Source organism: Hylaeus anthracinus, unplaced genomic scaffold (assembly GCF_026225885.1).
Source record: "Hylaeus anthracinus isolate JK02 unplaced genomic scaffold, UHH_iyHylAnth1.0_haploid 0, whole genome shotgun sequence".
Classification (NCBI taxonomy): Eukaryota; Metazoa; Arthropoda; class Insecta; order Hymenoptera; family Colletidae; genus Hylaeus; species Hylaeus anthracinus.
The window spans coordinates 5,712,345-5,728,315 of NW_026533254.1; the positions used below are offsets into that span (position 1 = coordinate 5,712,345).

Below are 15,971 nucleotides of genomic sequence, written 5' to 3' on the forward strand. Positions count from 1 at the left end.
GGTAAGAGTACAGATGTTCGGGTAGACAGAAAGAGCTGAGTTAAATTCGAACAAAATGTTTAAGTTGACGTCTATGTCTGGAATTTTGAACGTCGAGGTAGACAATGTTAGAAGAAAGGAAATGGGAGAAAAGGAGAATTAGGACGGGTATAAGGAGCGAGGCAAGGAATGCCAGTAGACGAAAGACTAGTTAAGGAATGTTTTAAAGGAAAGGGGAAGGAAGTTATAGAGACAAGAAACTGCGAAGAGAGAAAAGAATACCTTATGAGGCATGGATTCAGTCGAACAGGGTTAGGTAAAATAAGAACAGACACGGTGAGTTAAAGTCTAGGGAGAATACTATCTATAACATACCGAAATTAAATAAAACTACTTATAATGACATATACAGTTGGACAACAGTGATTTTGATATTTTAAAAGGCTAAGCTAAAAGACGCTACATGCATGAAATAGTAATAGTACGAGCACTCGGTGGGACGTGACGTTCAGAAACTTAGGAAATCGTTTGTAAGGTTTCAAAGGTAATCTTCTCTCGTTTAAAAAGGTAATCTACGCATGTTCTGTCGCGTATCGAATTTCGAGATGTCCCAGGCACTACCGCGTGAGCAAAATTCCGGCTTAACTCTCGCTGGTATTCGTACTCCGCGGTTATTCGACCCTGTCGTAGCAAACTGGCTACGGAAATTCCTAACGATAGTCCTCAGGATAATCAAAATCGTGTGCAGTATATCATCAGAGGGATCTCGCTTCCGCGTTCGAAAGCATTGTTGATTGATGAAAGGACTGTGTTCGACGCATGACGATATCGCGCCATACGACGCGCATCGTCATAGTCACGTAATTAGGTTGGTAGGAAAACAATGTCAGTTTTCAAACTATATATTTAAAACTAACTGTTTCAGGTTCAAAATCCCAGGAATATTCAGTGTAATATTAGAGTAAAATATAATATTCAGCATCGTCAAACAGGAGACGTTAGTGACTCTATTAAAAGTAGGACACGTACGCGAGTGAAGAAGTAGTCAGGTGTGGAGAGCTTCTTGATGCGACGTGTTAAACAATCCTCTGGAAAGAGCACAGCGGAATTTTAACTTGGTCCGATAGCCACGGACACCCTCGAGTAAAGTTAAGATTGCTGGAGCGCGGCAGGAGCTCGCGCGTTTTAACGCGGCCGGAGTCTGTGACACAATAAAAACTTCGACACGCCCCGTGCAGCACAGAATTTTCGTCCCCCACCCCTGGCCACGTCTCCGACGACTTACTTTGAATCGAAAAACTCGATGGGAAAGTCCGGATTCTGTCGGAAACTCGAGACGCCCTCAAGCGACCGACTGGCATTCCTTCTCTTGTGGAATGAGCGGAGTCCATCGCAGTGTGAAATATAAATCACGATTAAAATGGATGATTAAGAAGGAAATTTCGATCAAACTATGCGTAGATTTTTTGTGCAATTTAGTACAACTTTCTGTATTTTTATATACAGAATTTTTCAATAGGACCGATATGTATTTAAAACGAAGTGGCAACTCTGTTTAAGGTCATATACATGATGATACTAGCTGCCATTTGTATTCAGCACTCTCTGACAATTCATTATGGTAAGATACATGCTTCAACAACGTTTGGTAATTATCCAAAATGGCTATGAAAGTCAACGTTGTTTTGTAAAATACTCAACGTGTTCTTCGTGAAATTGATGATCCACTATAATACTATGCTTGCTATTCGTCGAATCGTTGCAAAATTCAAGAAGTGGAGAGAATGTTGGTGCTGTAGGAGGTAGTGTTGCGGGTGATGGTAATTTATTGATTCTTCGCAGTTCTCAACAATTAGGCATTTCAACAACGACAACTTGGCATATTTTGAGAAAAGGTTCACACCCTTATAAGATCTTGTTGGACCAAGAGCTAAAGCCATTAGATGAGTTTATGAATATCGAGCACTGTATTCGCGAAGTCACAGACGATATAGTACTAATTATCGGGATAGTTATCCAAGTAACACAAGAAGCTTATCAGTAGCTACTAAGACTTATTTCGAATTACTTTATATGCTCGATATACTGGGTTCAATAATATTTAACAACGTTAACGTTCCGAATATTGACAAATTGATTATGTGAATTCTGACCACGTTTCGGGAAATCTGTCCCTCTATTCCTAGTAGCGAAAATACCGCGCGATACACGTACAGCGAAATCCGCTGCGCGATACAAGTGGCCAGCGGCTTCGAATTAAGGAATTCGACGAGGAAATCCAATTTTCTTCGGATACGCCAGTCGCCGCGAAAACGAAGTTAGAATTCCGTCGAATTGGCGAATAATCCTTCGAGGCATGGGAGGCAAGGGGGTTGACGGCCCAAAATGGCAGAGGGTAAAATCGATATCGTCGAAATTCTAACTGCGTGCATTGTTTCCTGACCACGTCACGAAACTAGCTATGCTCCCTTTGGGTGATATGACAACATACAACACCTATTCTAAGCTTAGAAGTGCTGTATTGCGTAGCATTTATTTATTTAAAGTGAACAGTATTTTTTTGGCATATTAATAACTTACAATAGTATTACTTGTGTAGGGGCCCGCTTGAGAATATATGTATAGTTAATCCCATAAGTATTCGTACCCTCTGTGTCTGCTGAAGAAATTTGGCTAAATTAAATGATAGGTTTGATGTTTCCAAATATTCATTATAAATAAACATGTACATGTGTGAAGTTTACTCATGTTCGTATTTATAATGAAGCATTTATTTGGAAACATTTAACCTATAATTTAATTGAAACAAATTACTTTAATGGACATAGAGGATACAAATACTTATGAGATTGACTGTAAACCCCTACACACAAACAAATAGATAAAGTTTGCTTTATAGGGAGATCAAGAAAGATTAAATGGATGAATTAAAATTTTCTTCCTCTTGATTGTTATAAAACTTAATCCTGAGAGGATTCTTTTCGCTGTGTATTACGCCGTCCGATACCGTCGTAAAGTCTATTCGCGGGAGGAAACTTTCGTTGCAAGAAGAATCCCTGGGTATGGGAAAATTTGTAGCCTAGAAACGGATCACGTTGTTTCTCTCGTTAATTTTACAGAACGCCGTTTGCCATACTGCTTCGATAAATAAACGACGGACGAGGGTCGTTCTCTTGCATCGATCGCGAGAATGAATTTATTCATTTACCAGTTCGCTTATAAACGGGGATTAATCCCCTACGTTGGTAATAAATTGTAGTAGCGTATATCGAAAACTTCGAAACGATATAAAACGCGATACGTAAAAGAAGGAAGCATTGAAAAAGTGTGTAAGCGTGATTGGACTCGTTTTAAAAGGCTCTTTGTTCCAAAGAAAAGATTTTCAGTGTCCAATTTCAGTATCATTGACGTCATACAATGTTCCAATAGCAGAAAAGAATATTTGAAATTCTGTTTTCCACATCGTGGATCCATAAATTCCAACGCGAGCAGAAGGGAAAAAACGATTCATCCAAGTCCACGAATCGGGCTAACGTCCGCTATAAAATTATAGGCCGATTAGGTCGACGGAATTTCGGTCTTAACCACCAAAGTCTCGATTAGTTCGGCTTGATACCGTGTGCCGAGGTGTGGTTACAACTGGGATATCGCGTCTGGCTTACCGCCAGATTAGCGCGGCGATTATCCGCGCCGAAACCCAGTTCTATCGAGCCTCAAAAAAGCGCAGATCGGGTCACGAGCACTGAGGCAAAGCTCTGTGTTTGTTTCGACGAAAAATCGACTTTTTTATCAACTGCATTCTCTAAATTCAAAATAGTCAGGAGTAAATAATTACTCCTTCTTAATAATTAACGCTAATTCCACCAAAATATAAATGTCCTATTTCGATATTCCACATTAATAGAAATCGGGAATTATATGTATATAATTGTTGGAATAGTATCCAAAGTAATTGTTTAATTTGCCAAGTATTTTGAAATTATTGCTTGGAAATCACGATGGAATAAAAAATGTGTCTCCGTGCTTACTTACTCGATGGAGAAAACGTTGACTCTCGGATATTTCCCAAGGAAGAATGTAAAATGGTAATTAGAAGAGCTTCTTACCTGAAACAATCAGAAATAAATATTAGAATGCTGTATTACAATGAACATGTTTAAAATCTTAATTCCTAATGTTTAATTCTTCGAATTTTCAAATAACGACATTTATTCATAAAACTACGAATGGTAAATTCATAAATTCTAATTTCATACAATTCATATATCATTTTTATCAAACAAACGATGGATCGAAGTATTCCATCTTTTATTCTTCATTAAACATTTCCTGTCCAAGTGAGAATGCTGCCTGTTTCTCGTCCAAGCATTAATGAAACGTGACGTCAGATACGACTTTCGTGTTGTAATTTGTTTTGAAGAGACATGTGTCCAAAAATTACACATATCGTTAGCAAACGAAAACCCTGGCTTGACCGACCGACCCCCATAACGTTTGCCTGTCCATCTTCCCATTAATTTCGCGTTTTTCACTCGCCAGGCTTCCCAAGGGGTGTGAGGGATCTCGCTTAATCCAACTAACGAGATTTCGTCGGAGTGCGCAACGCTGTGCAGCGAGAACTCCGGGCGTATCTAATAAATGTTATCTGTTTCGTGGCGGAGTACGGACAGAGTCACGCGACTGGTACCGCGTCGCATTTCTTTTTTCGCTGGACGAAAAAGTTGTGCACCTTGGTCTAATTCTGTACGACCTAGGTGCGATGACGAGGATGTGTAATTCCATTGCTGTTTGTTTGCGGACAGGGGTGCTGAATTTTCTATCTACGAACCGATTCTTATATTTTATTCATCGAACGACATTCTATAAATTGATTTGACCCCTATTTAGAATAGCACCCCTAATTATAGCGTGTATGTTTTCATTGTTAAAAAGTTATTAGTGGTATTTATTCAAGGAATGTTAAATATATTCTTACTTCCTGACAATTATATTTATTACTAATAATTCTGGAGGAAAAAATACTTTGGTAAAGCACTAGGTAAGATGGAAGTGTGAAATTGTTAAATTTATACCGAAACGATTGAATAACGAACAGAAAGAGCTAACAGAGAACGACTTCCTCCGCGTTCGAGACAAGAATGCACGTGCTTCTCTCCCCCGAAGCTGCGAGAGTTCGTCACATGAGATCCACAATTCCATTTTCGTGCCTGCAGTACGTGTACCGGAAACTTTTCGAAACTTCCTTCCAAATACGTGGCTTCTGAGCGCAAAATAAATCCAGCTGACGGCAGGGGCTTCTGTATTAACTGTCAGAAGTTAATTCCAACAATTTGAACTTATCAACAGAATGGAACATACTAGAAATTAAATTCAGTTCATTATTCGATGAAAATAACATCAAAAACAGTTGCCGTTTTAGGCGAAGAATTAAAAGAAATGATTCTGAAGAACAGTTTTAGGTCAACGATAATAGAGAGCCAATTCATTTTTGTACTCCATTAATAATATACTTGTTAAATATCGCAAGTCACCGATTCAAACAAGAACACTAGATTTCTGAAACAGAATCGCAACCCTCTCCTCGATATAACAACACCAACACCAACAGACCCGATTGCCGCCGTTTCATCGAGGTGTTATCGTAGTATCTCCCGTGTTCGAGTTTCAGATACATAGGCACCAATATAGAAGTCTGGTGAACAATTTCTTTCGATCCCTGAAACGACAAAAGCGACGTATAAAACATTCATGAAACCCTGGACGATTCGAAAAAGTCACGCATCAACTGTCACCGTGCAAACAAGTCCCGGTCTATTTACGAATCAGAAGCCGCGAAGTGTCGAAAACCGTGACACCAGCGATAATCGAGCATCGAACTTTCCGGGCCTACTCAAACATGCATCGCTTGCATTTTACCCTCGCGACACGGTGGGGTGTTCTTCGTTAACAGACCATGTTATCCCGATCGATGGCATCGTTAAACACTGCACGCGGGTTAAACATGCAACAGTATGAAATCGGGATTACGCTGCTTTCGCAGAGGATGCGCATACTCGAGAATCGCGTAGTAATACTCTGGCCCGAACGATTAGAGCTTACGAGCTTGCGCCGCTGTCGTTACCCTCTATCTCTCTTCTTCTCCGCGTGACCGGAGCTCTCTTTTACCCGCCCTTTCGTGCTCTCTTGTCGGAATATATCTCGCGAATTCATAAGCACCGAATTTACGACGCGTGTGACAGCGTAACGCGACATTCGTTCGTGACTGCCTTTAGAGCATCGTGCCGGATAATAACTTACGATAATACACCCGTTCTCTTTTCGCGTTTCGCTGATACGCGAAACCAGATCCGCGCATCGTGACAATCCTGGATAAATATTTCCGTTCCAATTCGATCTTTCCTTTTATCATACCATCGCTAGACTTTGCAGTTCTCTGTGTGTGGTTATTTCGTCAAACAGAGCCTAGACTGGTACGTTGGGACGCTCTTTGAATCGACTGAATAATGGGTTATATTCCTTTCTGTGACTATAGTCTTCACTACTTATTTTCAGCGTGGTTTTGATAAATGTGTCATTTACTGCACAAATCAATTAACTCCCCTTCTTGAAAAACCTTGTATTTCATTGTCAAACCACTTGGAATAGTTGTAACTTTTTACATTTATAATAACTGTCCTGAATAATAAAGATTAACACCTTTAAACGGCAAAATGTTATTGACCATTGAATAATAAATAATTTATTTCAGAGGCCATTTAATCACATTTCTCAACTTTTTGTTTTATGAAGTTAATCGATTTGTGCAATGTACGACTCAAATATCAGAATCTATACGTAGTAAATAAAATTATCTCTTTTATTACAATTTGTATCATTAGAGATTCCCCCCTGTCAATCGAATAAGCAGCTTTAAACAAAAATTTATTCTACATGGTACACCCTCGTGTCGCTGCCAATCCTTCGTGCTCCAAACAGAACTTATTATTCAACGATTCGAATAACCAGCTCTCGTCGTTTCGCCGGTGATCTCGTCGATCCTGTGTATCGTTTCGACTCGATAAAAGATACGCTCGTGGAAGGCAACTCTTAACTAAGCTCGTTCGAGACGCGGGAGGTGTGCACGCGCGTCGATTTCACGAATCGCGGCGATATGTTAGGGAAAACGATATCCAGCCACGAGATTATTGGAAAGAAATAGAGCGAAGGCGAATCGTTGCCGCCGCACGACTGGCTATGCCACGAAGAGACGTCGATTGGCCCTGGTAAATCACCTCGCAGACAGTGAATTCAACCCTTTCAAGACTACTGCCGACTATAGTCTTGTATCTTTTATTTTGTTAAAGTGACTAACTATATTGGTATAGATATTGCACTGACAAATCTTCGGACATTTTTTACAAAGAACCATAATACTATGTCTTTAATAATATCCGTATATCTATAACATATTATAAAATATCTTCGATGTGAGGAACATGTATGTTTGTATGTAATGCAATATATCTTACAACTAGGTTTAAATATAGTATGTAAATATAATATTTATCTCAATAGAAAGTAAACTTTACATGTGACTATAGTCGTTTGTCGTAGATTCTGTGACGTTGGTATTTATTAATTTACCTTTGTGTGAACATTTTTAAAAATTGTATTATAAAAAAGTAAAGAAAGACCCTGTATGACATTGTATTCGCGTTTCAAGTATTCTTGCAGCGGAACCATGCCGATATAGTAGAATCGAAAGGGATGTAGAATAAAAATGGGGCAGGTCGTAAAGGTAGCGACGGCTGGATGGAAGCTGTCGTCAGCAGAAGAGAATAAAGAATAAAAGTGGAATAATGTACGTGAAATGATCGTTATTCGTCGACAGACGTTTCCTCGTCGGCCGCAATCCGATGGTTTATTACCGTGTTGATTGTCAAACCAATACTCGTGATTTCTATGAGACCAAAATTTTGATTCCGGAAAATTGAAAGATAAGTAACTTGACGTTTGTAGACACGATACTTATTTCTGTCACGTCGTTGCCTACATGCATTTATTTTAGTAATTTAAAAGAATGACTGAATTTCTTTAGTTTTTCAGTGAAAAGTCCTGTCAATCACGTGTATGTGAGCGACGCGGAGGTCAACGTGTTGCCGTCGAAATGGATTTTTCGTGGCTAGATGACGGAGAGGAGCGATGGCAACCTGCATCTGGAATTACTGCTTTCACATGGCGGAAAATATTGTCTACCGTCGAAAGCGAAGAGATGTGTTTCAGCTTTCCTCTTTAATTCTTCAAATTTCGCGTGCTTTTTTGCTATTGTGACACGTCGATACATATTGCGATTCACCGCGGTGAATTATTACACGGCATGCAGTCACTCGTTGAAGTTTTCGTGCACCCTTTCATTCAGAAACGAGTCAAAAGTTGCGGGGAAAAAATATCTGCCTGTATCTTCTGCAAGATGAATAGTCGATTTATCAATTAATTTATCCTTATGTATTCTTTTTGAATTTTCGACTCATAAATAATATGACCTCGAACAAAATCATTTGAATTACTTCCTGAAACTGTTAAATCCAAATTGTTCGACCTTCCAAATTAAAGTTTTCTTTATTTAAACTTGTGCAACCCATGCTTAGTCGGTTTGATACGTCCTCGACTATCGAGACATGGGATCGAATGGTAGAAAACCGCTCGAGGGTGAGGCAGGCGTGAAAGAAATAGGTATAATAGAGACGCCACAGAGAAACGAAGTGTCAGAAGGAAGGATGATTTGGTACCACTATCGCCTTCGATATTCAGCCAGAGTTTCCCGTGGAGGAGGTGAAATCCACACGTTACGGCTAGGGGCGGAAGGAACACCCACGAATAGCAATAAATAGGGATATCCGACGAATATCGAGATCTGTCCGTTCCAACCAGTCCAGTTCTTTTCCCTCGAGGTGGGCGTTAGAATCGTAATTGCCGCAATGCAACTTCCAACTTAGAAAATCGTTCATAACTATGGTTACAAATTGAAAATGAAGACGAGTTGCACTCGTGTTTCTAGTTAACGATTGTTTATGCAATATCAGTTTTCAATCTCGCTACAGATCCTGATTGACACACTTGTCATTTAAAAATGTCATAAAAATTATCTGAATACAAATCGTTGTACAAATTGTGAATACAAAAAATGAGGTAACGCAATGTGTACGATAATGGAAATAGTAGTATCTGGTTTAATCGATTAAGGAACAGAAGAATTTTGTGACTTACTCGAGCACAAAAATGAGAATGAAAAAATTTGAGACATAAACATGAATTACCAGAGTACGAGAATCTAAAAGGAAGTTCAAAAGTAAGAACAATATAACCAGGGATACATTACCCGAGACCTGCAGGGAAACCAAGAACTCATGAAGATAAATTGTGCAGACAATATGATACTCTAATAAACCCGTCTGTTTGTCTTGTGCTGTCTTCCGCCCAGCAACATTTTTTTACACTACTTTAGAATCTCTGTTCATCCGTAGAATTTATTAAAATATAATACCCATTATCCGCACAATTTATTCTCATGGCTTGGTTTCCTTGCGAGACTCGAGTTGTTCAACCACAATTATTATCTTTCTTCGAGTGTATTTTGTTGTTGTAAAACAATACACATCCCTTTAAAACAACATCATTTGAATAGATAAAGATTACAGTGCGATGACACGGAATATTTATCGTCGTATCTCGTTTCATTTGGCGCAACGTAGCCGCTATTATTCTTTGGTGTTTCCGTTGTTTTTGTCAGGGCTCGAAGAGGAATGTTCTACAGAGACATTTTTCCCCTGCATCCTTTGAAACTAATTCTCGCGCGTTATGAAGCAATTGCCGTAAATTCCTCGAAACGAAGGTTGTTTTAACGAAATAAATTCTCTACCGTGTTCCCAAGCGTGAAGTTCGTTCGCCAGAGAAACGAAAAGTCCTTCCAAATTGTGTTGAACAAAGTTATACTAGGGATGGTCCGAGCCCTCGAGTTCGTTCCTAAGAAATTCAGCCCTGTCTTTGATTATTCACGGAGACGCTGTCTGATCGCGCAATCACGTGACATTGTTCCCAGAAGCGAGAAGGGACAAGATGACGAGTCCCTTAAGAATGTCTGGAGCAGTTGACGACGAAAAGTACGACGTGAAGAATAGAATTCTATTCAAGACGAAGCAGGGACGTCATTACGAAGCAAAATTCTCGATAGGAATCCTTCGGCAATAAAAAGTAGTTTTCTGAATCCATTTTGTTTACCATAGTCGGTACCACTTTTTTTCTCAACTTGAATTCCCTTCTGAACAATACCTTTGACTTCTCAATATGGATGATGCACCGGGTAAAGAAAGATGCTTTAAAATTCATCGGAGAATAGGCGTTATGGGGTTGCGTCTGTGTTCTATAACGCCTCGGTACAGAAGGAGGAGCTTTTGTTTTCCCTTCTGAGATTTATTCTGCTTTATGAGGTACCGTATTTACAGCCACCTAATTCGTCTTCTGAAAAAACAAGTCTGGAACAACGCAAGGATAATTAATTTCTGCGAATCCGAAGTGAAACCATAGAATTCATTTGTCAACAAGATGCCTTTTGCTTGATATACAGTTAATTTTCAAGTAATATCTTGCAGAGGAAAAAGATCTCTAAAAGTAATGTTTCGTTAACAAAAGCAATCAGAGATGAAATCTTTGTACTGTTTTATGAAAATCATAAATGAATTACTTTGTACTAAATATGATTGTGAAAAAGTTCTATTTAAAAAAGCTGAGTGTGGTCAAAAGAAAGACTGAATAGTAAAACGCTTGGTCATTAAAGCAGAACATAGTCGTTTGAATCAAGCCAAGAAGTTGCGCAGTTTTGATAATGGAGAGGAATTAATTGCGACATAAGGATTGAATATTCCTTCTTGGGAATTTGTTTCAACTCTTGAGTATCAAAAGAGGTGTCGAAACAAGCCAAAGTCTGGGAATTTAAAGTTTCGTTCAGAAATCAGTTTCAATAATGCAGGGATCTAAATTGAATTGTTCTGAGTTTCAAATTAACTTCCCCGAATCGACTCCTGCAAGTGTGACTTCAAATTTTCATATTTGTTCAGGTTAATCTCCATCTTACGCGTTAAGACAACCTCAAAAGCAGCAACGCGAGATATCTCAGACGTTCGAACATCCATGCATTATAATATCAATGCATCGAGAGATAGCTTTACGCTCGTAATTCAGCAGCATGCGAGGCGGTGTGAGTTATCCGGATAATGTGGTGGATCTGTTATCCAAGCGCTGGGGACATTTCAGGTATCCGCGTTATTGTTACAGTGCAGAAGTCGAGGTAATGCTAACTGTTACTCCTTACTCCATTCCTCCACTAGAAAATACCTTCGTGACATGGAAATGGTAGATTTATTATACTTACAGTGCAAATGAATACATATACTCATTAGTCAGTGCATATACTTATACCGTGCATACTTAGGGGAAGTGTGCGTCGAAACGTGAAATCGCTATTAGATGTATAAAATCACTAATGAAACTATATTGTACTTTGAAATTAACCGTTTGTACTCGAGGCCTTTTTTACTGCCCTTTCTTTTTTTTGAAAATTAACAAAATGGCGGCCTCTGATTGTTTACTTACGCAGTGTCAAGAAAAGAAAGTTTATTGTTTATAAAAATTGAAGTTTTTATCAAAACAAAAAATCCTTGATTAAAAACAAGTCTTTTACATCTAGAATGAAATGTATGAATTTCATTCAAATCCGTCAAGCGTGTTTTCCACTTGCTTCAGCGCGTTGGTACGAGCACCAAAGATCATTGCTTTTAGTAATTTTAAGATATCTCGAAAGCTATTAATCGGATTAACTTGAAATTTTTCGAGAATATTTTCAAAATATCATATTTTAAGAAGATGCAAACAAAAATCGATCTTTTGAGATCCTGATTAGACCTAACTCCTCAATATGTGAATGAGAGTCACCTTTCGAGCGCAAAGGGTAAAAAGTAATCACCCCGATATGTAGCAACTCAGCCGTATACAATTACTAGCTTCGTGAGTAGATTCTTGCAAAGCAATGAACAATCCATGTAAACTATTTGTCGACGAATTCTCTCGATTTTCTCCTCGAATAATCACACGAAATCGTGGATCAACAGACAAACAAATACAGTTATGGCGCCGACTAACACACAGGTTACATCCCCTGAATACTCGAACGAAGGATTCCGTCGGAAGATGGCACATTAGTTTGACTCCAACTTTGGGATTTCACTCGCTCATGAATTATTCGCGTAATACGCCTACGCTAATACTCCTGCTGCATCAGACACCAAATATAATTTCGTACGTAGAGAAATGAACACGGTTCGCGCGCCGGTTCGCTACAGATTGTTCCGTGGGAGATTGAAGCGTGCCCGGCAACGGGGATTCATCAAGCTTGTCCTGTCGCGAGTCATTTAACGCGTCTACCAGGCCCCGCCGTGCGATCCCTTCAAATTGGATGACCTTTAATCACGTCTCGCTTAAATTGACCGCGCTAGGGTGGCGAGAGTAAAGGATATCAAAGAAGCGGCGCGAGTCGGTCGATCACCCTCAAAGATGGTCGAGAAACGAGAGGAAATCGAGTTGACAAAGAAAATTTGTTGCTTGGAAAACTCAAACCTCCTTGATTGAACGATTCAACCCTTGTCAGTGTTAACCCTTGGCACTCTTAAGCCCACGTGTACTGCTCAGACACTTGAAGGCGTTCTATTCCTACGGCCACTGTCACTGCCAACAATTTATCAGTCAGCTTTAATAAGCGATCGTTTACCAATGGCAACAGATGTTTGTACCGTTATGCGTTTTTTGTACTCTTACCCCAATAGTGAGAATATGTACTTCTGATCGGCAGTGTTTTCCGCAAGGTATCATACGGAAGATGCACGTAAAAAATCACGTTAAATAATATAAACAAATTAACATGCTATAATAATAACTTTTATTTTGGGTATCTAATTTCAATTAGTTATAAGATCGATATCCTTGAGCAATAGCGTTAAAAAATACGTTAGTTTTTCTTTATTTGTTTCAAACAATCTCATATAAATGATCAAATGACGGACAATATTTCCATTAAACTATTATTCTTTGTATATAAGTATGTATGATTAATAAAAATGTAAAATTCTAAGGGAAATCCTATAATTTAACAAACTGCAAAAAGTGTCTCGTGGCCTCATAATTCTGAAATCTAAGAAAAATGGTCTTGGAGTTGACTATCTGCAAATAGCCAAATTGCTTGGAGTGCAAAGGGTTAAGATTCGAGGTCTTGATTTGTACTCTGTGAAAAAATCTGTTGTCACGTATATTAAGTGTATTGATTTGACGCCTCAAGCTTTGTTTCTTCATTCGAGATATCTTAATATGATTTATATTTTCATAACTAGTACCTGCTTCGTTCTGAAAGACAGAGAAAGGGGATCTGAAGCAATTCAATCAACAGTTGTAGCTTCTTTGTCGCGGCAGGTAGTGCCCTGAGTCCTTGAACGCAAACAAGAATCACTGGAAGCACCACGCATGCCAACGACGAGCGTAAACTGACGAGAATTAGGTTGACGAACTTAATGGTGCATCGAGTGCAATAGTGACGACAGTGTTCAAGCACTCGACGTCGATGCTAACGAGGTTTGATTATGTTGCTGCGCTGCCAACCGAAGCCCTGCCTTTCCAATGGCAGACCTGAATATTGGCGTTTGCCTGCGCGACACATCATTATAATAAATTAATGGCGACGGTTATGTTTACAAAACTATTTCTAAATCTTGACAACAAATCTCTTTAAATTTCCGTATTTTCTTATAGTGTGAATAGTGAACTCTAAACAATTATATCACAAGTCTGATTAATAGCCTTTTAAACAAATGTAACTTCACAGAGAAGTGCAGAATTTTGCATTGCAAACATTCTTCGCATCACAGATGTTGAGAATATACGTTATTAAAAGTCTGCGGCGAAAAGTTCTCATTCTAACCGAACTTCTCCGACAGAAATTGTAGCAGTCGACATATGGACAGAATCGCTTCTACGGTTTATTAACTTTACCCAGTTTCTTCACATATTATTATAGTTGAGTTTCGCGTAGGTTACTTCTTCGGCGTACAATATTCCTAGGAAATAACTTCGATGTCAATAATTACTTTTAGTACGAGCATTTCCTTCGGATATTTGATATTTAACCGGTTATAGTTTCTATCGATTTGTCCACAACATTAGTCAGGGCCTTTAGAAGCCAGGAATTCTACCGTTCACGCAAACTCCATCCTGATTCGCATTCAACTGCATCCACCTGGAACCTTTTCTAATCCTACACAGGGCACACAGCACCAATACACATCAATCTTCTTTGACAAGATCGAGTAACCCTTGATACCTGATACCATCTACCTGGACCACTTCCTGGGTCTGGTACGAACCGTACTGTTTACTTAACTCCCCTAACTTAAGCAACTCTGGACATCCAATATCCATCTGATCGTATTCTTTGATCTACTTCAACCAATTAAGAGCGTCATGTAAAATAAAAAAATACCATTGACTAAAAAATCTCGAAATTTCTATAAAATATAATAAGAATATTATTTAGTGGTATGTTTCCTTTATATTGCCAATGTAACTTCTATGTATTTTACATAGAGGGAGCTCGCGGCCCAAAACCAATTACATTCGTAATCCGCGCTTTGGACGGTGAGCGTTGATTTGCGGAAAAACTGGGGGAAAAAAATGGAAAACGTAAGGAGTCAAGATATTGGTGTACGCCTGCGAAGTGGTACTTTGTGTAAAAATATCACACCTAAATAAATTGAAATTTTTTAAATTATTTTCTTTCTTCAATTTTTCTTGTTTATGTATTTTATTATTTTTTTACAAATTTCAAGCTTTCAGCAATAATAACATATTCAAAACGAATTATTAATTTTTTTGTTAAATAAATATGTAATCCTTTCTCTTTTTCCTAAAATTTATAATGGGACCATTTGCCCTGCATTCAACGTGTATACTCGTCATTGCTTGATTTCAACTCGGCACTCTGTGTAGATCTTTTAAAACTGAACTCCGCAGTTAACAGATTAAACAATCCTGTCTTGATACTAAATTTTAAACTCCTTAATTGAGACAGTTGATTACGTCTTCTTCTTTCCTTACGAGACTGGTCACTTCATAGAAGAAATCAAAGACCATCAGCAGAGATCTTCGCCCCTTAATATCCCCGAAAATTCTCGAAGACCATTAAGTATCGCATACCTCAGCGACACGGTGGCCAAACTCCAGCCAGCGAATCAGCGAGCCACCCCAACTTAATTACAGCGTTCCAGAGCGTAGTTCACAAAGCTCGCAGAAATAAGCTCGTCGCGCGTTTAATGAAGATCTATCCTAGGCGAAGAGCGAAGCGCTGTTCGGCGAATTACGAAGTATCTATCCACGGACGAATTATAAAAGGTTTATTATCCGTGGAGCATTAACGCACAGACACAGAGAGGGTTCTCGAACCAAGAGGTTTGTGATAGGTTGGCGAGGTTGGAACGACGGGAGACGAGAGGAAACTCGCTTTGACGTTTGACCGTGGCAGCTGGTAGGTATTTCGAGAATTTCCCAGACATTCGGCGGTGCGGTTCCGTAATACAGCTTCGTGTGTAACTACAAGCGAGAAAGCCAGCAGGCAATCCAACCGGGTGAGCCAACTTCTGAAGTATTTCGTCCACGGGGTCGGTTAGCTCGTGGATAGCGCAGCCGCGTAACGATCGGACCGCACAGCACGTGGTAATTGCCACCTCGTGGTGGCCACCTTGCAAATATCATCGACGCTGAAATCGAGGCTGGGCCCAGCCTTTCACACTGCGCGAGATTAGAGGTTATCCTTAATGAAGGTCACTCGATATCCACCGGAACACGCTCGGTTCCCCTCTTCAACGCTAATACTCGACGGAGTCTGGCTTAAGTTGCGTTTTCAGCGACCAGGAACGTCG

At 39.3% G+C, this 15,971-nt stretch overlaps 1 protein-coding gene across 3 annotated transcripts in view; it reads right to left on the bottom strand.

Moving 5' to 3' along the window:
• LOC128895994 (leucine-rich repeat-containing protein 24-like) overlaps window positions 1–15,971 on the bottom strand; it is a 311,248-nt gene that overhangs the window by 223,223 nt on the left and 72,054 nt on the right. Inside the window, exon 6 of one of the 3 annotated variants that reach the window (XM_054159088.1) lies at window positions 4,012–4,085. The exons of the other annotated variants lie outside the window; for them this stretch is intronic. The gene's annotated coding sequence lies outside the window, so the exon portion shown is untranslated. The remainder of the gene's footprint in view (window positions 1–4,011; window positions 4,086–15,971) is intronic. 3 annotated transcript variants of the gene reach the window in all.